The sequence below is a fragment of the Bubalus kerabau genome, chromosome 20 (genome assembly GCF_029407905.1).
Source record: "Bubalus kerabau isolate K-KA32 ecotype Philippines breed swamp buffalo chromosome 20, PCC_UOA_SB_1v2, whole genome shotgun sequence".
Classification (NCBI taxonomy): domain Eukaryota; kingdom Metazoa; phylum Chordata; class Mammalia; order Artiodactyla; family Bovidae; genus Bubalus; species Bubalus kerabau.
Genome location: NC_073643.1, coordinates 16,809,679 through 16,833,880, shown reverse-complemented (window position 1 = coordinate 16,833,880; position 24,202 = coordinate 16,809,679). Strand labels below are relative to the sequence as shown.

The window sequence follows — 24,202 nt, the reverse complement described above, 5'->3', positions numbered from 1 at the left end:
TTGATATATTTGAAGATGGAACTGAAACATGAGATGGAGAAAGGTTGAAGGTGATTCCAAGGTCACCCTGAGGCATCATTTAGAGAATGGAGAGCTGGGAAAGACTGCAGGAGGCCCCGAGGTAGGGAGATGTATCAAAGTTGGTTTTAACACGTTAAGTAGCCAGATGGAGGGGTCCCAGAAGGAGAGGAGAGAATGGACCTGAGAAAATATGTGAGGAGACAACAGCTGAAAACTTCCCTAACACAGGAAAGGAAACAGTCACCCAAGTCCAGGAAGCACAGAGAGTCCCAGGCAGGATAAACTCAAGGAGGAACGCGCCAAGGCACATAGTAATCACGTTGACAAAAATTAAAGAGGAAGAAAAATATTAAAAGCAACAAAGAAAGCGCAACAAATAATATACAAGGCAACCTCCATTATGTATTAGCTGATTTCTCAGCAGAAACTCTGCAGGCCAGAAGGGAGTGGCACAATATATTTAAAGTGATGAAAGGGAATAACCTACAACCAAGGATGCTCTACCCAGCAAGGCTCTCATTCAGATTCGATGGAAAAATCAAAACTTTTATAGACAAACAAAAGCCAAGAGAATTCAGCACCACTAGACCAGCTTTACAATAAATAGTAAAGGGAATTCTCTAGCTGCAAAAGAAAAGGCCAGGACTAGAAACAAGAAAATTATGAATGAAAAAGTTCACCAGAAAAATGCAAGCATACAGCAGGGGTAGGAAATTATCTGCACACAAATATGATACCAAAACTAGCAATTGTGAGACGAGGAGAGCACAAATGCAGGATATTGGAAATGCATTTGAAATGAAAAGGTCAGCGATTTAAAACAATCTTGTTTATATATAGACTGCCATATCAAAACCTCATGGTAGCAAAAAACCAAATATCTATGACAGACAAAAGAAAATGAGATCCAAAACACAACACTAAAATGAGTCATTAAATCACAAGGGAACAAAAGATGAGGGAGAGAAAAAACACCTACAAAAACAAATCCAAAACAATTAACAAAATGTGCCAATAAGAACAGACATATCAATAATTATCCTAAATGTCAATGGATTAAATGCTCCAACCAAAAGATACAGACTGGCTGAATAGAAACAAAAGCAAGACCCATGGACATGCTGTCTATAAGAGACCTGCTTCAGATCTAGGGACACATACAGACTGAAAGTGAGGGGATGATAAAAGGTATTCCAAGCAAATGGAAATCAAAAGAAAGCTGGAGTGAATGAATGGCTTTTATATCAGACAAAACAGATTTTAAAATAAAGACTGTTACAAGAGACAGAGGATTTATATAAATAAGTTTTCACCTGCTGATAACAGCTTAAGAAAAGTTTTCGCTCACTTATGATTTTGTCTTGATGCTGGAATTCAAGTGAGAAATTAACAGAAGGTTCTTCGTAACAGTCATTAATTGCAATAGGATGATGCAATGGGTGGCAGAGCCCAGCAGGTTGTAGGCACCTATTTTCTACACAGTCACAAAAGATAACTGTTTGGCTTTAGGAAGAGGGAATGTATTAGATTATTAAGCTTTGTGAAGCTTGCACAAACCTAAGTATAAGCTTAGGACAAAGGTGCTGCCTGGCTTGGAGAAGCTGGAATTGTAGGTACCCACAGAAGTTTGGATAGGCACTAACTCATAAGTGTACGTTGAAAGTGCCTTTGATGCAAAACTGCTTTTCAAAACTTCTCATTTCCCCCTGAGAACCATTCTAAAGAACTACTCTGTGTCCATTTCTGAGAGAAGATGATTTGTGTACATGATCATCAACCTTAAGTTCTTTCTACTAGTCAAATGGAGCCGTATACACTAAAAGTCTTATATATTTACATTTACACAGCTGTTCTAGGATTTGATTTGTTTATCCCTGAATTCCCATTCTCTTTAAGAAAATCCTTCAGTATATTGTTATAGGCATCAGTGGCTTATGTAGACAGAAAACCTTCAGTAAGCCTTAAAGACTTAGGTAGCACTCCTACCAAATCATTTGGATTGACCCACAAAGATATTTTCTTTCATAACTTAACCATATGCATATATTAAAAAAAAGCTTATATAAAGAAAGAAAAGAAAAGAGAGGGAGAGAGAAAGAAAGGGAGAGCGTGAGACCTTTTCTTTGCTTTCACTCCCTGACAGGGAAGTGCTGCTTATTTTAAAAAGAGGGCCCAGAATGTTAAGGGGTTTGAGGGGGGCCAGCGAATCACATCCCCTTTCTCACAGCCTCACTTGAGTCCTAAGCCAACTGAGTCATAAACCAAGGCATAGAGCAAGGCAGAGGGGACCAGAAAGTCACTGACACAGAGTGAACTGAAGTTGGAGAGACACGACTGTATTGGCTACATGTCCTTCCAAATACTGAATCCCGGAATAAGGCATCTTACTCACCCCACTGTGGCAGAACTGGACCAAATGGCCTGTTCCATGAGATTTACAACACGGGAGAGCAGACCCAAGAGGGTTTCGGTGATTTCTGCCCAGCTTCTTCTCCTTCCAAACTCACAATCTGGGAGGGTGACAAGGATAGGGGCTGGAGGAATGGAGTGAGTCCAGGGGTGTCATACCAGGCGCACTGCCTCCGCTTGGAGGGAAGCATCTTGGGGACATAAGCTACCCCTACCCACTCCCAGTCCCCCACCAACACACACCTTCTGAAAGATGAAAGGGTCCCTTTAGGCCCTTGGAAGTGGTGATTCACTCTTCCAGTGGTGAGCTGGGGGCCCTGCACAGCTCTTGTCAGGACAATGAAACACCAGACACCAGGTCATGTGCAGACATTGCTATTCAGAGAGAGACGTGTGTGCACACACACGCACACACACACACACACACACAGGATCAGGCTGTGTGATCATGGTATAGTTTACAACTGCTCCTTTCACTTGATAACATAACTGGACTCTGCCTTCAGTAAATGCACTTTTACAAAATCATTTTAACAGCCAAATGCCACCCCACTGTGTGGCGTATCTGTTGTTTGGTCACCAACCTCCTATTGGTCCCAGTCCTTTGCTACTATCAAAAACAAAACATTTTTAAAAAGAAACATTGTCTGAACCTTCTTATAGCCAAATCGGTTCACATGCTTGATTCTAAAGCTACATTCCTGAAATTGGAATTGCTGGATTAAAGGGCAGGCACATTTTTAATACAGTGGGTTACATTTTGCAAAATTCTGCATTAGAGGCCACCGTGACAATCCAACACACAAAGGACAGAGAGAGTAGGCAAAGAGCGAGTTTACCTGAGGACTTGGGCACGTCCCCATAGGCCTTTGCGCCATGCTGGGTACCATGCTCACTGTGGCCCTCAGCTCACTGTGTGTGGACCAGGGGCTGAAAGAACCAGGAGGAGGGACAGTAGGTCTGGGCCTTCCGTACGTGACAAAGGCAAGTGAATTTGCAAGGGTGAGCAGGGGCCTCTCCTGCTTGGCTCAGGTGATATGGTGGGTCCTGGGCCAGCTGCCCATGCTCTTCCTCCATGCCCGAAGTGATCTAAAGTCAGAAAAACAATGAGAGTCTTTCTCATGAGAGTCTCCCAGATGACCCACTCCTAGCTATCTGTGGGCTGAAGGATACACGTGGCATTTGCTTTGTCCCTAAGTCCATGCCTGGAACCAGGACCCTCATTTGCCGTTTTCACACTCAAGGATTCCTGGAATGTGTGTGCCTCTTTGGAGGGCATTTCTGAATAGTTGTTGAGCTCACAGGCTAATATTTTCCATGCAGCACCTCCAAAGTCAACCTGAATGCCCATAGGCCCACAACAGGAGCGGACTGCTGATGCTCCCGATCACAGGAAAGGTTTTCTGGTGGCTGAGGCTAAATGCTAATGAAGGATTTTCAGTTTCTCAGGGCTAGGATTGAGGTGGGGTCTCACTGTGCCCAGGGAAGTTGGCCCCTGAGAACAGGGAGGTGGGCTCTAAAAAGAAGGCCCCCCAGAGTGTGGTAGAGAGCTTAGGGGTAAAACAGCCCCCATTTAAAGCTCAGTAGTGTGGGCAAGTCACCTGACCTCCCCACACCTCAGAGTCCTTAGCTGGAAATAGAGAGTCAGGCTCAGTGCTCAGGGCAGTATAAGGGTCTGATTGAGAAAGGTGCATATAATTACAGGGTAAGTGCCTGCTAAGGGGTAGACGTCATTCCAGCATCAATATGGCCAAGTAGAGACAATAAGATCCCAAAGAAACAGATTTTAGAAAACCACTTGACAGGGAAGAAGGAGGGGCACATGAAGGATATGGGATTAAGGGATATGAACTACTATGTATAAAATAGATAAGCAAGAAGGGTGTATTGATGGGATTATAGCCATTATCTTGTAATCACTTAATGGAGTATAATCTGTAAAAATACTGAGTCATTATACTGCATACCTGAACCCAATATAATATCATAAATCAACTACACTTTCAATCAAAAAAAAAGGATCATTGAACATCTCTCACACCCCTATATGCCCAGGGCGTAGCACACAGTCAGCACTCGGTAAATATTTGTGGACTCAGATGAATGAATATGGGCCAGGTCACATCAGTCATGTAGGCAGCAACAACAGGGAGGAGCTGGTCCCTGGAGAAGCTAAGAAAATTTCTGTGACCATACTACTACTCATAATAGAAGTAGCAGAGGATTATATGACACTCGGATGCCTGACACTACACCTCACATCACCCTTGGAAGGTGATACTTCGCCTCCACTCACAGAGGAGGAAACTGAGACAAGAGTCAGGTAACTAGCCCCGTGTCGTGCAGTTCATGATGTCGGAGCAGCGTCCTTGTCTGCTTCCTGGGGCAGGGGGATGGCAGGCTTGAGTCTCTCCTGCTTGGCGAAGGAGGCTGTGAGCAAGGAGAGTGAACTCAGCTCAGGGTGGAAGGCAGGGAGGACCAGGGCTCAGAATGATTGCACCTGCCCATGCAGGATGGGCAGAATGGGCTGTGACAACAGACAGAGGTGATGGAATAGAAAAACACCAGGAGAGCCCCTTTCATCCCCAAGCTGTAGAACAGGAGGACACGGTTACTCATGGTATGCCGGGACCTGTTCTCAGGGCTTCACACGTATTCACTCTCTCAATCCTCCCAGCCTGATGGACCGTGAGCTTCCAGGTTTACACGGCGAGCTGTGGTTTGCATCACTTTTGTCATCCAGGTGACTGATCTGAGCTAGAATAGCAACACACAGCTATTTGGAAGATCTCTACCATGGACCATCCTATTGCACACAAATGGCATGCCTATTATAAATCTCAGGTCCTTTTTCTTTTTTTCCAAAGTCTTAGAATGCAGTTTTGTTCATGTGAAGTTTCTCAGGGGCATTTTTATCACGTGTTTGTGTGTGTGTGTGTGTGTGTGTTAGTCACTCAGTAGTGTCCTACTCTTTGCAACCTTATGGAGTGTAGCCCACCAGGTTCCTCTGTCCATCAGATTCTTCAGGCCAGAATACTAGAGTGGGTTGCCATTCCCTTCTTCAGGGGATCTTCCCAACCCAGGGATTGAACCTGTGTCTCCTGTATTGCAGGTGGATTCTTTACCACCTGGGCCACCAGGGAAGCAGCTTTATCACCTCACTTCAGTCAGTTCAGTCACTCAGTCGTGTCCGACTCTTTGAGATCCCATGGACCGCAGCACTCCAGGCCTCCCTGTCCATCACCAACTCCCAGAGTTGACTCAAACTCATGTCCATCTAACCGTCTCATCCTCTGTCATCTCATTCTCCGCTCACCTTCAATCTTTCCCAGCATCAGGGTCTTTTCAAATGAGTCAGCTCTTCGCATCAGGTGGCCAAAGTATTGGAGTTTCAGCTTCAACATCAGTCCTTCCAATGAACATTTAGGAGTGATTTTCTTTAGGATGGACTGGTTGGATCTCCTTGCAGTCCAAGGGACTCTCAAGAGTCTTCTCAAAAAAAAAAAAAAAGTCTTCTCCAACACCACAGTTCAAAAGCATCAATTCTTCAGTGCTCAGTTTTCTTTATAGTCCAACTCTCACATCCATACATGACTACTGGAAAAACCATAGCCTTGACTAGACGGACCTTTGTTGGCAAAGTAATGTCTCTGCTTTTTAATATGCTGTTTAGGTTGGTCATAACTTTCCTTCCAAGGAGTAAGCATCTTTTTATTTCATGGCTGCAATCACCATCTGCAGTGATTTTGGAGCCCCCCAAAATAAAGTCTGACACTGTTTCCACTGTTTCCCCATCTATTTCCCATGAAGTGATGGGACCAGATGCCACGATCTTAGTTTTCTGAATGTTGAGATTTAAGCCAACTTTTTCATTCTCCTGTTTCACTTTCATCAAGAGGCTTTTGAGTTCCTCTTCACTTTCTGCCATAAGGGTGGTGTCATCTGCATATCTGAGGTTATTGATATTTTTCCTGGCAATCTTGATTCCAGCTTGTGCTTCATCCAGCCCAGAGTTTCTCATGATGTATTCTGCATATGAGTTAAATAAGCAGGGTGACAATATACAGCCTTGACGTACTCCTTTTCCTATTTGGAACCAGTCTCTTGTTCCATGTCCAGTTCTAACGGTTGCTCCCTGACCTGCATACACCTCTACTGAGGACAAACAGGAAAAACATCAGAAGCAACAAAGTCCTCCCAACATGGCCAGAGATTCTTGGATGGGGGACCACCAGGGGACATGTGGGGTCGCTGACCTCACATTGGGGAAGTGAAGCCACTTGCTCCCCAATTTGCTTATATGATAGTGGTGAGGACACAGCCTGAGCCTTGGCAAGCTCCTAGGGTGTGGCCCGCCTCGTCAGCTGGGATGTCTGCCAACCATCCCCAGGGATGGCTGGGTGAAGGGTGTCCCAGGGGAGCCTCGCCCATTGCTGGTGGCTGACCCATGAAGTGGGAAGGTCATCTGAGCTGAGCCAGTCACGTGGACTCCCTCTGGGACATGACCCAGGAACCCAGAAGAGAATGACTGGCCCTCTGGGAGCAGAAGGATGGGCAGGGCCCCCAAGCTGCCATGGGGTGAGGCTCCCAATATTGGCCTGTTCTAGAATCATGATGTGACAGTGACTGACCCTGCATCGGGGTCTTCAACCCTTCTTATTTCACAGGGAGGACTTGCCACACTTTGGCCCCAGGGTCCCTTCCCAGAGCATCTGGCCTGAAGGCCCCGCCTCCCTCCATCCCCTGGTCTATCCCTGGTCCTGGCCAGAGCAGGTGGGAGGGGTCCACAAAGGCATGGGAGGATCTATTTGCAGTTTCCTTAAACACCCTCTCCTGGCTTCCCAGGGGCAATAGAGCCAGAGCGTTCTTCCCACCCGTTGTACTGCTCACTCTTATCTTACTCCTCTGGTTGCTGGAGTTGCTTTTCCTTCTGTTCTGGGCAGAGTTAGGAGAAACTCCCTGTCGATGGGGGTTTCTCTGCCCATCAGCATTGGCCAGCCTCCCCCCGCCACTCCCCAATCTCCGGGCCCAGAGGCTCCACCTAGATCTGACCTAGGAGTTCCCAGCCATGGAACATCTTGAGAAGCCTGACTCCTGCCCAGCAAAAAGCGGACCTGCCCCCAAGTTCAGCCCATGGATGTGAGCAGCGCTCCAACCAACACAGCCTCCACTGACCTCGCTCTCAAGCCAGGTCTTCCTGGTCTCCATCTGGGACAATGAGGTGGCAGTGAGGTCCTGCCAAGGCCTGACCAGTCCTCCAGGGAGCCCTGTGAGGTTTCTAGACCCTTTGGGGAGATATAAAGTCACACAGAAACAAAAAGTAAACTTGCTCAGGACCGCAAAAAAACTACCTGTCTACCTTCCTACTCCACCTGAAAGGGATGTGGGAGCTGGTCAAGGCAATCCCAGTGTCTTTCATTGGTCTAATCAAGGTCAAAGCTAGAATGCCAGCCAGCAGGGAGTACGGGGGCCCTGAGGGGGTGGGGTGCGAGGGTCCCAGCTTTGGGTTGCAGAGAGGAGGACCCAGGATGGAGGCCTGGGGAGGATGGCCCCAACCTGTGTCCTGTCTGTATGTGTCATGGCCTTATCCCATCAGCCAGCATCTGCAGGTCCCCCTGGGTTTGAATAAATCTGACCCAGCTCTGCTCTGGGCTGCCTGCTGTCCCCCAGCCCAAGTCTCCTACCATCTGGGAAACTTCCTCACTGCTTGTGTTTCTCTCCTGAGCTCACCCATCTCTGAGCCCCTAGACAAAGGATAAAGGAAAGCAGCCGTTCCCACGGCTGGTGAATGGGTCTGCTTGTTTTGCGAGCAGGTAGCATGTTGCGATGTTGTCTGCTGTCGCTTCCAGCCGCCTCTCACTCGTTGCCTCAGTGGGCTGCAGAGAGAGGGCTTTGAATTCCCTGTTTCTCACTTCTTTCTGTTTCTCTTCCTTAACTTTTCTGTCTCCCTCTTTGCTTCCTCTTCAATCCCTCTCCTCCTGGAACCCCAGCTCTGCCTCAGTTTCCCTGTGCCTCTGGGTCAAAGAGTTATGAGACTTTCACCACGGGAAGGAACCCAGGCTGGGCAGGTGCAGGTCACTGCTACCCTGAAGACAGACGTCACCAGAGACTCTGGGCCCGGCAGACCGGGGTTAAATCTTCCTCAGTTTTGCGCACCTTATTTAATGGACCTCAGCTTCCTGGTCTGTAAAACGCACACTGATCATCATCTCCTAGGGTTGCTGTGGAGATTAAATGAGATCACATCCCTGAGGACTGGCCGGGCTCAGTGCTCAGTCACCCACGTGTTGGCCCTGTGGGCCTGCCTCCCCTGTCGCCATGTCTGGGGCCTGTCCCCCCAGGAGGTGACTCAAAGGCCAAGGAGAATACAGGTGTTTCTGGTGGAATGTGTCCCTTCCTGCCTGGGCCCAAGCATCCCAACACGGTTTCTAATTTTGTCCTCACATTTCAGTTTCCTTGGTGTAACTTCTCCGGCCAAACTCCCTACTGGGCCCACCAACTGCTGGAGAACAACAGCAAAGGTCCACCCACCCACATGGGGGTTGGGGAGCATGACTAAGTGTGGCCCCGGTTTCAATCCCAAAGAACCTAAGCGGAGGCCAGGGATAGAAATTCAGGCCTGCAGGGCTTCTGGGAGGAGGTGTGGCCTGACTCAGATAACAGTGCTTGGAGCAGGCCCAGGTGCCTTCAAGTCCTGGCCGCTACACTCCATGACCTTGGGCAAAGGTGTTTGTCCTTTCTAGGTCCTTATCTGTAAACTCTGCTGACAACATCGTACTCCCCATCCTAGGGGGTAGGTTATGCTGGTGTCCTATTCCTCTACCAGATAAGAAAGCAGGAGGAAAGTTAAGTAACCTGCTCAAGGTCACCCAGCAAGGCAGAGCTGGAAGAGACTGTCCCAGCGACTGGCAGGCATTTTCGGCTTGTTTTGCATGGGAAGTTTCCCTAGGGAAATTTGGAGCGGGGAGGCGAGTCCTACACCGCAAAGTGGACACAGCTCCAGAACGCTCCATGACCCCCTGGCAGAGGGAGCCCACAGGGAACACAGAAGAGCCCAATGAGGCCGACCGTCCAAGGACTTGGCAGGCACTGCCAGATGTGTGGCCATCAGCCTCTGCTCAGGCTGCCTCCCTCCTCTGCATTTGCTGGCCCAAACTTTATCAGGACATCCCCTCTTCTCTGGAGCTCCTTCCAGCAAGTCCACTAAAAGCAGGGGCCAGGTGAGCAAGAACAGTATGGGTCTCAGAGGTCAAGAGAGACTTCTAGTTACAATATACTTCTAGGAGCATACTGGCTTTGTTACCTGAAATTATCATTATTTTCATTTCAAAGGCTTAATTTTAGGAAGACCCAGAGGTTCACTAAGGCTCCAACAGCTGAAAGAACATGTAATTTAAAGGTCAACTGAAAATGTATTCTACCCTGACCATTAGGAGGGGGGTGGGGTGCATGGGGCCTTGACATTAAAATAGTTCCATTTCTGTGCTGATGGCATTTGTAGATGTGACCAGGATTTCCCGCCGAGCCTGGACCTCACCATTTCCTCTCTGCCTCTGAGCTGGCCCCCTTCATTCCTCCTCTCTCCCTCCCTCCCCCAAACCTGCTCAGATCTGTGGCTAAAAGTGAAGGAATGTTCTGGAAAGTGGGGACAGTTAGGCTCCAGGCAGATAAGGGCTCAAATTCCAGCTCAACCATTTCCGGGCGGTTCACCTCGCTGAGCGTCAGATGTCCATGTGGAAACTGTGAGTCCACGTGAAGACGGTTTTGCCCCGAGTCTAGCACAAGGTAAATGGGGTAGCTGATGGAACAAGGGGACAAGGCTTTCACCCGAAGCTCAGCATGAATCTGGGGCCCCGTGTGTTCTCAGTCCTTGTGGAGAGCTTCCCCCCGCCACTCCCCAGCTCTCTCCACAGCTTGGCCTCAGCCGAGGATCCCTCCTGCCCTTGGATCTACCTCTGAGATGGACAGGCCTGATCTCTCCAGGGACGCTCTGTGACTCCCTGTTACCCAAGTAAAATGGACCCACGCCAGCCTCTGCCCAGGGCTCAGCCGACTGATGAACTATCCTGGGCTGCTACCTGAATGGAGGGAGGGGACATCTGAGCAAGGCCCAGGGACACTGCTTCAGGGACACACAGGCCGCCCGCGCCCAGTATTTCCCAAGCGTCCGGACCAGGTGCTCACTTTTGCCAGGGCTGCCAGGAGATGTGCCCACCCCCTAAAGGGGGACGAAGGGTAACCATCTGGGCGGTTGTGGGCCTGCGATGGAAGGAAGATCTTTGTCTTTGAACTTGAGGTCACACCACTTATGTAGCTGCTGGGCCGATGTGTGTGTCCATTTCGCCTGCCTCCCCAGAGGAAGTCAGGAGCCACGTGAAGGGAGGGAAGGCCATCCTCTAGACCTGGGTGCCTGGCTGAGGGCAAGGAGATGCTGCACCCGGGTCCAGAGACAGGGCTTAGACCTCACTCTGCTCATGACTCATGCACGACGCCGGCGGGTCATTACCCGCTGTTGTGGCTGAAAGGCTGTGAGAGCACATGGTCCCTCCCTGCCCCGTAACTGTGACTCGGAGGATTAATGAGGGAACTGGTGCCAAGCCCAGTGAATGCAGTTTTGTTCCCCAGCTGGTTCCTCTGATGAGTCCACAGAGCTGATGGGAAACAGCAAAGGTCAAAGCTCTCTACGTGCAGTTGAGGTCCTCCCAGGGTGTGGTTCTGGGCTCCGTGTCTCCGTCACCCTCACCTGGGAGGTGAGGCCCTGAGGTCAGACTTAGAGAAGGGTGTGGGGGGACCTTTTCCAGGCTCTGGTCACATGCCTGGGGTGTTTCACATGGCAAGTGAGCCAGAGGAATGGGTCTTGCTGGGCCTTTTGGAAACTTCCAGTGGCAGGAAGCACAGCCTGGACAGCACCTGTTAGAGTTGGAGCAAGCAGGGTGGAAGCTGTCTCTCCATGGTGCTGGCTTGGGGGGCTGGTCCCCGCCGTCTGTCACTTGTGTGTTTCGGTTCTGTGATCTCTCCTGGTGGAAGGACACTGGTGGCTGAAGCCAGAGCCCTGGAAGGACAGGAGGGAGAGAGGCAGGTGGTACCTGGCTGCGGCAGAGGGGGTGCAGAGCTGTAGTTCCTCTCGCTCAGGATCCGGAGTGTCCTCGGTGAAAGGCCTAGATGGGATTGAGTCAATTCCGCCAACCGAAGCAGGTGGCTCGCCATCCAGCTGTATGGGGATTGAGTCACCCGCCCCTGCCATCACTGACCTTCAACACACCCTGAGAGGAGTTCAGGGTAGAGATCAGGAATGAGGCACTCTGGGCTCTGGGAAAACTGGCAGAACAAGCCTTCAGTTAGTTACAGATGTTTTCAGGAGAAAATTTTATGAACCCAAGTTCTCATGTCCTCCCATACTTGGAAAAGCACCAAGTTTGCTAACTAAGATGTCTGTTTCTCGTGAGGCGCAGTCGCCTTCTACTGAGATGTGTGTTTCGTTGCTGGTATCCTTCTCCAAAATCACATATGTGCTGTCCCCGCTGCTCACTCCCCCAGAAGAATTTCTCAGAGCAACCTGAGAGGCTGTGTCCTGGGCTACAGTCCTCGTTAAGTCCCCAAATACAACTGACACTCACAGCTCTTACATTGCGTGTTTTTATTTCTGTCCACAGTTCCCCCAAATAATCCAACCTGGGGTAGAGAAGATTCTTTCCAGCTTAATTTTCTCTGACAGGTAATAATCCACATGGGTTCAAAATAACATGGATACAATGGGGAATCTTGCTCCACCCCGTCCCGGTTCCCTGATTCCTCCCACTACACTCGCTGCTCTTAGTAGCTTCTCACGTACCTTTCCAGGATTCTGTAAATCCAAATGCGTATTTCCACTCTGCTTTCTCCCTTAAGCGTACAGAAGTGAATGTATGGTACTTTCTGGTGTTGGTCAGGGGCTCCATAGGAAGCAAGTGGCAAAGTCAAGCTGGAGAGTTGAGGAAGGGTTGGTGACAAAGGTGACAAAGCTGTAGTCTTCTGGGGGTGGGGGAGCAATAGGAGTGTGCCATTCGCCAGGGCTGGGGACCCCGGGGGACCCTGGGCCTGCAGGCGTCAAGCCCGAGACCGGAGATCTTCCTGTGCTATTCACTGAGGTGGCATCTGGCATAGCTCGGTCCCACCTCCTCACCCTCCCAGTCAGCACTGCTAACAAACTTTTCTGCTGCCAGCTGCCCAGCACCCTGGAGGGTATTGCAAACACCCCATGTCATGTGGCAAGCTAGTGAGGTTGGCCAACCGGCTGCGGTGGTCCTTCCCTTCAAAACCAAATGAGAATCTTCAGCTGTGAACCTCCCTGCCAGCAATCCAGTGCTCCTAGGCGGTGGCCCCCAACCCTTCCCCAGTCGTCAAGGAAGACAAGTTTTCCATGGACCGGGAAGGGGGTGGTTTGGGGATGATTCAAGTGTATTACATTTCCAGTACAATTTATTTCTAATAAATAATCGAATGCAGCCACTGATCTGACAGGAGGTACCAGTCCACAGCCCAGAGGTTGGGGACCCCTGCTCCTGGGGATCCTTCCAAGGATTTCTGGGTGCCTGTCATGTTGTCCTGGCCCTTGCCTGACCCCTCGGCTGGCACCCTCACTCCTCACCTTCCCTCCTCACCTCGGGCTTTCAGGCCATTGCTTGCACACTTCATTGTCCTCACCCAGCACTGCTGCCCGAGTGGGGACAAGGCATCCCCCACCCACAGTCTGTCCTTGGGGTGCGGGGACAGCAGAGGGGTATGACAGACAGCACAGATCAAGAATCCATTTAATAACCAACAAGGACCTACTGCAGAGCACAGCGAACTCTGCTCAACACTCTGTAATGAGCTAGATGGGACAAGAATTTGAAAAAAAGAAATGAGTACATGTATAACTGAATCACTTTGCTGTACAGCCGAAATTAACACAAGGTTGTTAATCAACTATACTCCAATATAAAATAAAGATTCTTTTTAATTTTTAAAAAATACCCATTTAAAATTTATCGACCTCACTTCACTGCTGGCAAAACTTACTGCCGACCCTGCCCCAGGGGCTCGGGTCGTTCCTGCTTGGCCATCTGTCTCCCTGGTCTCCAGCTCCTGCCTGTTCCTGGGCCTCCCTCCCATCCTCTCTCCGTTCCCTCTGTCCCCTGAGACCCAGCTCCAGGCTACATTTGCCTGTCCTCATCCTAATGTGTTACTTTCCCTTCTCCTTTCTAACACGAAGCAGATTTTCCTTCCTATATGGAAAGGAAATCCAGAAAAGAGCTCCCGTTTGCTTCAAAGTCTCCTCCAGATCTGGGTCCTTGTTCTCTCAAACCAAAGGGCTGTTTTCTCTCTACTGACTCAGCGCCATCCAGTAGAAATAGAATATGAGCCCTAGATAAAATGTTACATTTTCTGGTAGCTACATTTAAGAAAAAAAAATGAAAAGAAACAAGTGAGATTAATTTCAATATCCTCTATTTAACCCAACATATCCAAAATATTATCAGTTCAGTGTTTATTTAATATAAAGTTATGAATGAGCTATTTTAATCCAGGTAAATAAAAAGGCATTTTAAACATTATTTATTTATAAGTTTTTGGCTGTGCTGGGGCTTGGCTGCCGTGCGGACTTTTCTCTAGCTGTGGCGCGCAGCGGCTTCTCTCCAGTTGTGTGCACGGCTGCTCACTGCGATGGCCTCTCTCGTTGCAGAGCACGGCCTCAGCAGTTGTGCACACAGGCTTAGTCGCTCCACGGCATGTGGGGTTCTCCTGGACCAGGGATTGAACACGCATCTCCTGCACTGGCAGGTGGACTCCTCACCAGTGAGCCACCAGGGAACCCCAGCAAGACATTTTTAACCCTGCGTGTGTTTGATACTTACAGTGCTTGTCAATGCAGACTAACCACTTTGCACACACTCAGCAACGCAGGTGTGGCTGGTGGTGACCACGTTAGGGAGACTAGTCCTCAAACACAGAAAGACCTATGATAACCTTTTAAAAAAACAACCATATTTCAAATAACCAGAAAAGTCAGGGGCTTCACTGGTGGCTCGGTGGTAAAGGATCCGCCTGCCATCGCAGGAGACACAGGTTCAATCCTTGATCGGGGAAGATTCCACATGCTGTGGAGCAACTAAGCCCGTGTGCCGTAAGTACTGAGCCTGTGCTCTAGAGCCTGGGAACTGCAACTGCTGAACCCATGTGCCACAACCACTGAAGCCAGAGCACCCTAGAGCCCGTGCCCCACAACAGAGAAGCCGCCACAACGTCCACTGCAGTGAAGAGCAGCCCCCGCTCTCTGCAACTGGAGAAAAGACCACGCGGCAAGGAAGACCCAGCACAGTCATAAATAAATAAATACAATTATTTTTAAAATTTCATTATTAAAAAAAAAGAAAAGCCAGAGTCTGAGAGAGGCACAAAAATAGAACAGACTCCAAGAAAAGAGAATACCCCAAACAGACGAAAACTCTAAGGAATTAAAATGAATAACCCAGAGAGAAGAAAATATCACATCCACTTAAAAATAAAACCTCTAGATGAAACTTTGGACAAAGCAGAAATAGAGATACAGCCATAGAGAACAAATATATGGATACCAAAGGGGGAACGGGTAGGGGTGGGATGAATTGGGAGATTGGGATTGACATATATACATTATTGATACTATGTATAAAGTAGATAACTAAGGAGAACCTACTGAGAATAGCACAGGGAACTCAACTCAATCCTCTGTGATGACCTATATGGGAAGGAAATCCAGAAAAGAGGGGATATATGCATACATATGGGCTTCCCTGGTGGCTCAGATGGTAAAGAATCCACCTGCAATGCAGGAGACCTGGGTTTGATCCCTGGGTCAGGAAGATCCCCTGGAGGAGGACATGGCAACCCACTCCAGTATACTTGCCTGGAGAATCCCCATGGACAGAGAAGCCTGGTGGGCTACAGTCCATGAGATCGCAAAGAGTCAAACACGACTGAGGGACTAAACACACAGGCATATGTGTAGCTGATTTACTTCATTGTACAGCAGAAACTAACATAACGCTGTAAAGCAGCTACATTCCAATAAAAAAAATAAAACCTCTCTGCAAAAGATCCAATAAGAGTTCTTGAGAATTAAAACAATGACTGACAAAGTTTTAAAAACTCAAAAAATATGCTAAATAGATAACTAAGAACTAAATTAGTAAGCTAGAAGACCAAGCTAAAGGATTCTGCACAAACATGTTAAAGAAAAAGAAACAGATGCCACTGCTTTTTGCCCTGGCTTCTTTCTCCAGGAGGACCTCCACACCTCTATGCAGCAATCTCAAGCTCTGGCTTTTCTGAAAAATCTGGCAATTCTTACATAGCTGTTAATAAAGCAGATGGGCTTCTGGGCTGAATGCTGTTGGTGGCTGGAGGAGCACGTGCTTAGCCCTGTGAGAATCCCATTCCTCTGGTAGAGAAGCAGTGGCTGATACAGGGGCCGTCCTCGGGTGACTGTGTGCAGGGAGCAGAAAGTGGACAGTGGAAAGGAACCACTCGCCGCTCTCCAGTCCACCTCTAGCTCATGCTTTCATGCTCATGTTGCCTCTGTTCTAGAATTCTGCTAGGAGCATTCACTCTGCAAACAATTATTCATTTAACCATTACAGCTTTGTTTTCATTTCTTCACCAATCTGTTCTTATATTTCTCTTATGTTCCCTGGAAATTCCTTAATCTTCTGAACATTGATTCCCCCTCCTCCTGACTGCCCACAACCTCAAGCAATCTTTATTTCTGAATCTCTTCCGCCATTTCAGTGGGATTTAGGGAAGAACTGGGGTACACACCAGTGTGTACTTAGCCACATTGAACCTTAAGACACTTATTTTGCACTCAGAATTATTTCATGAGAATGGTTGTCAGAAGTGGGTTAGCTGGATCAAAGAGTAGGAACATTTTTTGAGGTTGTTGATATGTAGTTAAAACTGCTTGCTAGACTGAGAAGTAAAACAGAGAGAAAGGCACCACCTTTAGCAGAGAGAGAGCTAGGTTACAATCACAGCTCCTTCACTTGCCAGATGTGTAACCTGAGTGAGACAGGGAACTTCTCTGAACCTCAGTTTCCTCTTCTGTAAAATGGGCATGATCATGGGACTGGCATTTAAGAACACTGTGAGGATGAATTGCAAAAAACATCTTCACCAGAGTCCAGCCTATAAAAGGTGCTTGATAAATGCTGTTAGTCACCATTGTTTCAAATAAGTAGTCTGTTAAAAAAAAAAAAAAAACACAAATAAGTAGTCTGTCAGCATCAAAGAACTGTGGGTTCAACTGGATGCTTGAAAACGCATTCCCTTGTTGGTCACTGGCATTTCACGCTCTCAGATAAATCACCTCCCAGCTTGGTACCTCCATCTCCAAAGAGAGAAGCCTCCTTCCTACCTGGCTTCCTGTGAAGGGGTCCGTGAAGGTTCACTGCTGTTTATAAAGCCCCTACAGACGCTCCAGTGAAAATCCCAGTGCATCTGTGGGGTTGCTTTCATTGTCAGGATGGGTCCCAAGTCCTTGCCTCTAGCTCCAGACTGAAATCTCTATGAGACAATTCCTCCTCTGAGCGCGGTCAAGTGTAAGCTCCTGCAAAAAAAAATATCTGGTCCTTATTCTGGGCCAACTTCCAGAAATATAATTTCTTCCTCAGCTGGGACGCTGGGTCCTATGACTCCTTTTCTATTTGACAACTTATTAATCAGAAATCCCCAGCAAACCTGCTCCAGGGAGGCAGGCTGAGCCCCAACCTTGGCCACACGCCAGTCCAGGTCAGGATTCCAGGAACCGAGCGTTTGCGCCCAGTCCAGATGGAGGGCTGGAGGTGGCTCTTGCGAGAAACCTCTGGAGTCACTGGCCCAGGGGTGCAATGGCCCGGGTCGGGGTTGTGGGGTGTCAGGAAGAAACCAGTTCAGTGGCAAAGAAAGAAGTGTGAACCTGTAGAACCAGGGCAGCCCCAGAGCGGAGGTCAGCCAGGGTCAGCACCCTGAGAGGTCATGGAGGCAGGAGTCTGGCAGATTGGAATTGAGGCCAATGGAGGGGCAGGGCAGGGGAGAGTTCATGTGAAGAAATAACAGGAAAGTTGTAGGGCAACCATGAAGCCTGCTGGGCTTTTTTTTTTTTTTTTTTTTTGACTCAGTAAGCAGCAAACTAACAAGGCACAGGGTATGACTGTCCCAGACTTGACTGGGAGCTGGTCTCTACACTAAGAGTCATACTGTAAGAATCTCTTCCTTTCTCCCTCTTTCCTGGCCCCACACACAGAAGGGCTGGTGGCCACCAAGCTGGAAAGGGCCTGGGTGGAGGCAGGTAGAGCCAGCAGGAAGGTCAAATAAATAGAGGGCAAGAAGGACCTAGGGGTATGGGAGAGTCCCTCAAGGAGAAGGGTTCACTCACCAAAGGGGCCCTTCCTGCCCCATCCCCTGCTCCCACACAACCGGCCCTGCCCTCTGCTTCCCAAAGGGCGGTGTGCAGCCAACACAGGCTGCCCTGCCTCGGTACTAGGATGCCAATGATGATGGCTACATGTGGCCCTTGACTTCCTGCTGGTGAGACAGCAAAGCAGGGAAGGCACAGAAGGGCTGGAGTAGCGTGTTCAAGGTCAGACAGCAAGGTCGGGGCAGGAGTGGGCTGGGGAGCAAAAAGCAAAACCAAGCGGCTTCCAGAACCTCTGCAGAGTGTAGGTTAGATGCCCCGAGAGGCTCCAGAAGGACTAAACAGTGAGGTTCCCAAAAGGCTCCCAGGGCACCCAGCACTGCAGCCAGGGCAGCAAGTCCTCTTTAGTCCTTGCTGGATGGGAGAGCAGGAAAGATTATGAGTGAGTATGAAGTCAGGAGCAGCCCTTGGGAAATGAATTTGGGCTCCACCTCCCCAGTAAATCTCAAATTCTCCTCATATCTGGGGAGACTTGCTCAGTCGTTCAGTCATGTCCAACTCTCTGCAGCCCCATGGACTATAGCCCGCCGGGCTCCTCTGTCCATGGGATTTCCCAGGCAAGAATACAGGAGTGGGTTGCTTTGCCCTCCTCCAGGGGATCTTCCCCACCCAGGGACCAAACCCACGTTTCTTATGTCTCCTGCATGGGAATGCAGATTCTTTACCACACACGGTACCTGAGAAGTCTGGGTTGGAGAGATTAAGAGGGAAAAAAGGATGAGGTATTTTATTCTTAAATGCTGCCTGGACTGCCTTCTAGGTTAGAGCATCTCTCCCAGGTCCCTGCCCGATGGTGCAGGGCACGCCCCTCTTTCTCACTGACCTGCTGTCACGTCCAGGGTTTCCGGGGCTCCTCATGCAGCCTGCCCACCCTCCTGGGGGCTCACTCTTCTTAGATCTGAATCCTCACCGCAGGTACTTCTTTTGGAGAAATAGCTTGATCTCTTTCTGATTACAAGTGAAATATCTGCTAAATGCAAAAATAAATAAATGAGGAAGAGCATGAACAAAAAATCTTTCAAATGATACATCTAGAGAATGAAGAGCTGTTTAGCCATTAAAAAAAGATTGGGGATTTTTGTTACATCTCAGTATGGACAAGATTCATAGTTACAGGAGAAAATTAAGGTGCTGGACATAATGAGAGCACCCTCCACGTGTGTCAAATTCTCCCAAGGGATGCTCAGCCAACACGAGTTGCTCTCTAGGAGGGGAATTGGGTGGCTTGGAGGAGATTTTTCACTAGTCCTTAAGAGCTTTTGATTTTTATGTCATGTGATTGTATCACTTTTTCAAAGATTAAATGCAAATTTGAGAAAGAATAGCTTATTATGCAGTACTCAGTGAAAATTACTCTCTCAAAATATATCTTTCCAAATTTTATTTTCTGTACACACACACACACACTTCATTTATTTCTATAATACTGAGATCATGCTTGTTCTTTGGAAGAAAAGCTATGACCAATCTAGACAGCATATTAAAAAGCAGAGACAGTATTTTGCTGACAAAGGTTCATCTAGTCACAGCTATGGTTTTTCCAGTAATCACATATGGATGTGAGAGTTGGACCATAAAGAAAGCAGAGTGCCAAAGAATTGATGCTTTTGAACTGTGGTGTTGGAGAAGACTCTTAAAGAGTCCCTTGGACTGCAAGGAGATCAAACCAGTCAATCTTGAAATCAGTCCTGAATATTCATTGGAAGGACTGATGCTGAAGCTGAAGCTCCAGTACTTTGGCCACCTGATGCGAAGAGCTGACTTATTGGAAAAGACCCTGATGCTGGGAAAGATTGAAGGCAGAGGAGAAGGGGATGACAGAGGAAGAGATGGTTGGATGGCATCACTGACTCAATGGACATGAGTTTGAGCAAGCTCCGGGAGTTGGTGATGGACAGGGAGGCCTGGCATGCTGTATGCAGTCCATGGGGTCACAGAGTCGGACACGACTGAGTGACTGAACTGAACTGATAATGAATTATAATCTGCTTTACCCCTCACTTACTATAGTGTGGATAACCTTCTGTACTGGAGTATATAAAGCACACTGTTAATTTAAGTAGCTGTAGAGTTATTCTTTATATGCTTTTACCATGTTTTTAACTAGTTCCCTGTAATTTTTAACAGTTTTATTGACTTTCACATACTCTAAAATTTGTCCACTTTAACTGTACCATTCAGTGGGTTTTAGTATATAGCCACAGAATTGAGCAAGCATCACTACAATCTAATATCAGAACATTTTCATCACCCCCAAAAGAAAGCCCATGTCCATCCTTCCTCTTCTCCCAACTCTAGGCAACCACTCATCTACTAGCTCCCTACATGGATTTGCCTGTTCTAGACATTTCTCATAAATGGGACCATATCAATGCAACAGATGGCCTTTTGTGTCTGGCTTCTTTTACTTACTAAACTGTTTTTCAAGTCACATCCCTGTTGCAATATCAATCAGTATTTTAGTTTTTTGTTGATGAATAATACTCCATTGTATGGATATTTCACATTTGTTAGTCCATTCATCAGTTGATGGATATTTGGGTATTCCCCCCTCTTTTCAGCTCTTACGAATAATACAGCTATGAACACTCATGTGCAAGTTTTCATGTGAAATCGTTTTCAATTCTCCTAGAAGGGGAATGACTGGCCAAAAAAAGACAGCACACTTCACTTTCTGAAGAACTGCCAAGCTGCTGTCCAAAGGGAACCTTCCACTTTGCATTCTCACCTGCAAGATATGTGCATTTCAATTTCTCCATGTCTTCACCAACTCTTGCTATTTTCTGTGGCTTTGGTTATAGCCATTCCTAGTGGATGTGAAGTGGTATGCTATTATGATTGATATTTCTCTAATGACTCATGACCATTAAGATGCTGAGCCTCTTTTCATGTGCTTGATGGTCATTTGTATATCTTCTCTGGAGAAACGTCTACTCAGATCCTTTACTCAGTTTAAAATTAGATTGTCCTTTGATGACTGTGTTTATATTCGGGATTGTTGTTGTTGTTCATCATCAAATCATGTCCAACTCTTCATGACCCCATGGACTGCAGCACACCAGACTTCCCTGTCCTTCACTATCTCCTGGAGTTTGCCCAAGTTCATGCCCATTGAATCAGTGATGCCATCCAATCATGTCATCCTCTGTCGAGCTCTACTCCTCCTGCCCTCAATTTTTCCCAGCATCAGGGTCTTTTCCAATGAGTTGGCTCTTTGCATCACGTGGCCAAAGTATTGGAGCTTCAGCTTCAGCACCAGTCCTTCCAACGAGTATTTAGGGTTGATTTCCTTTAAGATTGACAGGTTTGAGCTCCTTGCTTTCCAAGAGACTCAAAAGTCTTATCCAACAACACAATTCAAAAGCATCAATTCTTCAGCACTCAGCCTTCTTTATGGTCCAACTCTCACATCCATACGTGACTACTGGAAAGACCATATCTTTGATTATATTCAGGATACAAGTCCCTTATCAGATATATGATCAGAAACTATTTTTTCCCATTCTGTGGATTGTCTTCCATTTTAGTAGTATCACTTGAAGCAAAAAAAAAAGTTTTTATATTAACAAAGTCTAACTGATCTACCTTCACTTTTATGAACTATGCTTTTTGAGTCATGTCTAAGAAACCATGTCTAAAATCTCATGTCTAAAATGCTTGGTTAAGAGATTGGTATAATTTACCAGTGAATCCATATGGGCCTGAATTTTTCTTCGAGGGAGGTTTTAAAATCACTAATTCAATCCCTCTACTTGTAAGTCTGTTCATAATGTCCATTTCTTCCTAAGTATGTCTTTATGGTTTGTGTCTAAGAATTTACTCACTTCATCTTTGCCATCTAACTTGATGGCATATGATTATTCACATCAGTCCCTTAAAAACCCTTCCGTTTTTGTAAAGTCGATAGTGAAGTCACACTTGGATTCCTGACTTTTGCTCTTCCTTTGTTCCTATTATAGTCCCTGACCATTCCTCTCTCCCTACCCCTGGTGTAGTCCTCGACTGTTCAGAAGGTCCTACCCCATCGATTGCCTTATAAACCAGTATAGCTAAGTGCCAGTGGAAAACTATCTTAGACCAGCTCAGAAATGCAAAACCAAAACATCTTGGTGCAACCAAGATGCTGCACCTTCAGCTGGCTCTGCCCCTGGAGGAAGAGAGGATGCCCCGCCGCAGCCACCTCGCCTGTTGCAGAATCTGCCTGGTCAACAGGATGATGAGGGGAGAGCCTGTTGGCCTGAAGTCCTGTCCCAGACATTTCTGACTAGGCTACCAGAGAGTGCTCTGAGCCTGGGGAAACTTGCCTTCCCCAGGCAAGCGTTCCCTGGTTTGGTCTTAAGAGTCAAGCTGCCTGGGCTGAAACCCCATCTTCATCTCCTTCTTCTCCTTCCGTGTGACCTTGGGCAAACTACTCAGTCTCTCTGTTCCTCGTTTCCCCATTTGTAGAACAGAGATAATACCAGTACATAGCTCAGGCAGCTGCTGGAGTGGCTGTAGATGAGATGAAACATATAACACACAGCCAGCCCTTCCAACTGTCCCTGGAAGAGAGTAAGCCCTCAAAAAATGTCTGCACTAAGAACAAGTCTGGGGCTTCCCTGATGGTACAGTGGTTGAGAATCCACCTGCCAATGCAGGAGACACAGGCTTGATCCCTGTTCTGAGACGATCCCACACGCCGCAGAGCAACTGAGCCCATGAGCAGCAACTACTAAAGCCCATGTGCCTGGAGCCCATGCTTCACAAGAGAAGTCACCTCAGTGAGAAGCTCGTGCACCGCGACTAGCAGGTAGCTCCCGTTTATCACAACTGGAGGAAGCCCATGTGCAGCAATGAAGACCCAGCACAGTCATAAATAAATACACCTTTAAAAAAACAAGTCCGCCCCTTTGGAGCTCAGCCAGCGCTCCCAAGCCTGCCCTCTGCAGCTGTCATCTCTCCCAGCAGCAGGACTCTGCTGGGCTGCCATCCATGCCTCGCTCTGTGCCAGGCTGCCCACCACCCAGGGCAGAACGAGGAGATGGGCCAGTAGAATCTGAAAATGGTGCCCCTGAACTGTGTTGAGGGAGAGACCTGACTGGAGTCAGGAAGATCTGGCTCCGAGGCCTCACTCTGCCACCTGCTCTACATGACACCTCCATGAAAACGAGTTTCTCAACCTCTGAATGTCGATCTGTTCATCTTTTAAATGGGAATAACAGTACCTTCCCCTGTGTCAGGGGAAGATTCAGCTGCCAATCCCTGAGACCTGATACACAGACTGGCACATGTACTGAGGATTCATTTCAGATCATAAAAAGTTGTCCTCCTGCTGGTACCTTTTCTCCTCTATTGCAAAAGCTTTCTCTCCACCACATCAGCCTGTTTCAAATAAAGGGCACACCACAGGGTCATTAAATCTGGTCCTGATCATTGGTGGGAATGTAGACTGATACAACCACTATGGAGAAGAGTATGGAGCTTCCTTTAAAAACTAGGACTAAAACTATCATGTGACCCAGAAATCCCACTACTGGGCATATACCCTGAGAAAAGTGTAATTGAAAAAGACACGCACCCCAGCGTTCACTGCAGCACTATTTACAATACCTAGGACATGGGAGAAACCTCGCTGTCCATCGGCAGATGAATGGATAAGGAAGCTGTGGTACACATACACGATGGAATATTACTCAGCTATAAAAAGGAATGCATTTGAGTCAGTTTTAATCAGGTGGATGAACCCAGAGCCTATCATACAGAGTGAAGTAAGTCAGAAAGAGAAAGAGTATATTAATGCATATATATGGAATCTACAAAGATAGTACCGACGGGCCTATGTGTACAGCAGCAAAGGAGACACAGACATAAAGAACGGACTTTTGGACTCAGTGGGAGGAGAGGGTGGGATCATTTGAGAGAACAGCATTGAAACATATACATTACCATATGTAAAATACATAGCCAGTGGGAGTTTGAGGCATGATGCAGGGCACTCAAAGCCGGTGCTGTGTGACAGCCTAGAGGGATGGGCGGGGAGAGAGGTGGAAAGGGGGTTCCGGAGGGAAGAGACGCACGTATGCCTATGGCCGACTCATACCAATGTATGCTAAAAGCTAAAGTAATTATCCTCCAATCAAGATAGATTTTTTTTAAAAGACGCACACACACAAAAAACAAACCTGATACTGTTTGAAGCCAAGCAGAGGTGACTTGGATGTGATGTGACCAAGGTTCAGACTGCATCTTGTTTCACCCAGAGTGCCTCCTCTTCCACTGACGTTTGTGATCTTCATTCCCCTCGCATCCCTGGAGCTCAAGCTGTGAGCTACAATCAGAACA

At 47.7% G+C, this 24,202-nt stretch overlaps 1 protein-coding gene and 1 long non-coding RNA gene across 4 annotated transcripts in view; one reads left to right on the top strand and one right to left on the bottom strand.

Annotated features, from left to right (window-relative positions):
- Nucleotides 1-4,584: 4,584 nt before the first annotated feature.
- On the top strand, nucleotides 4,585-12,748 carry LOC129635227 (uncharacterized). The gene is made up of 3 exons (XR_008706160.1): nucleotides 4,585-4,753; nucleotides 12,084-12,145; nucleotides 12,633-12,748. It is a non-coding gene; the product is annotated as an uncharacterized LOC129635227 (long non-coding RNA).
- Nucleotides 12,749-13,895: 1,147 nt separating this feature from the next.
- POMGNT2 (protein O-linked mannose N-acetylglucosaminyltransferase 2 (beta 1,4-)) overlaps nucleotides 13,896-24,202 on the bottom strand; it is a 59,820-nt gene continuing 49,513 nt past the window's right edge. Inside the window, exons 2-5 of one of the 3 annotated variants that reach the window (XR_008706055.1) lie at nucleotides 24,043-24,188; nucleotides 18,705-18,851; nucleotides 16,844-17,035; nucleotides 13,896-16,668 (exon numbers count right to left, since the gene is read on the bottom strand). The gene's annotated coding sequence lies outside the window, so the exon portion shown is untranslated. Of the gene's footprint in view, nucleotides 17,036-18,704; nucleotides 18,852-24,042; nucleotides 24,189-24,202 lie in introns of all 3 variants that reach the window. The other 2 variants (XR_008706056.1, XR_008706057.1) reach the window with 2 other exon arrangements.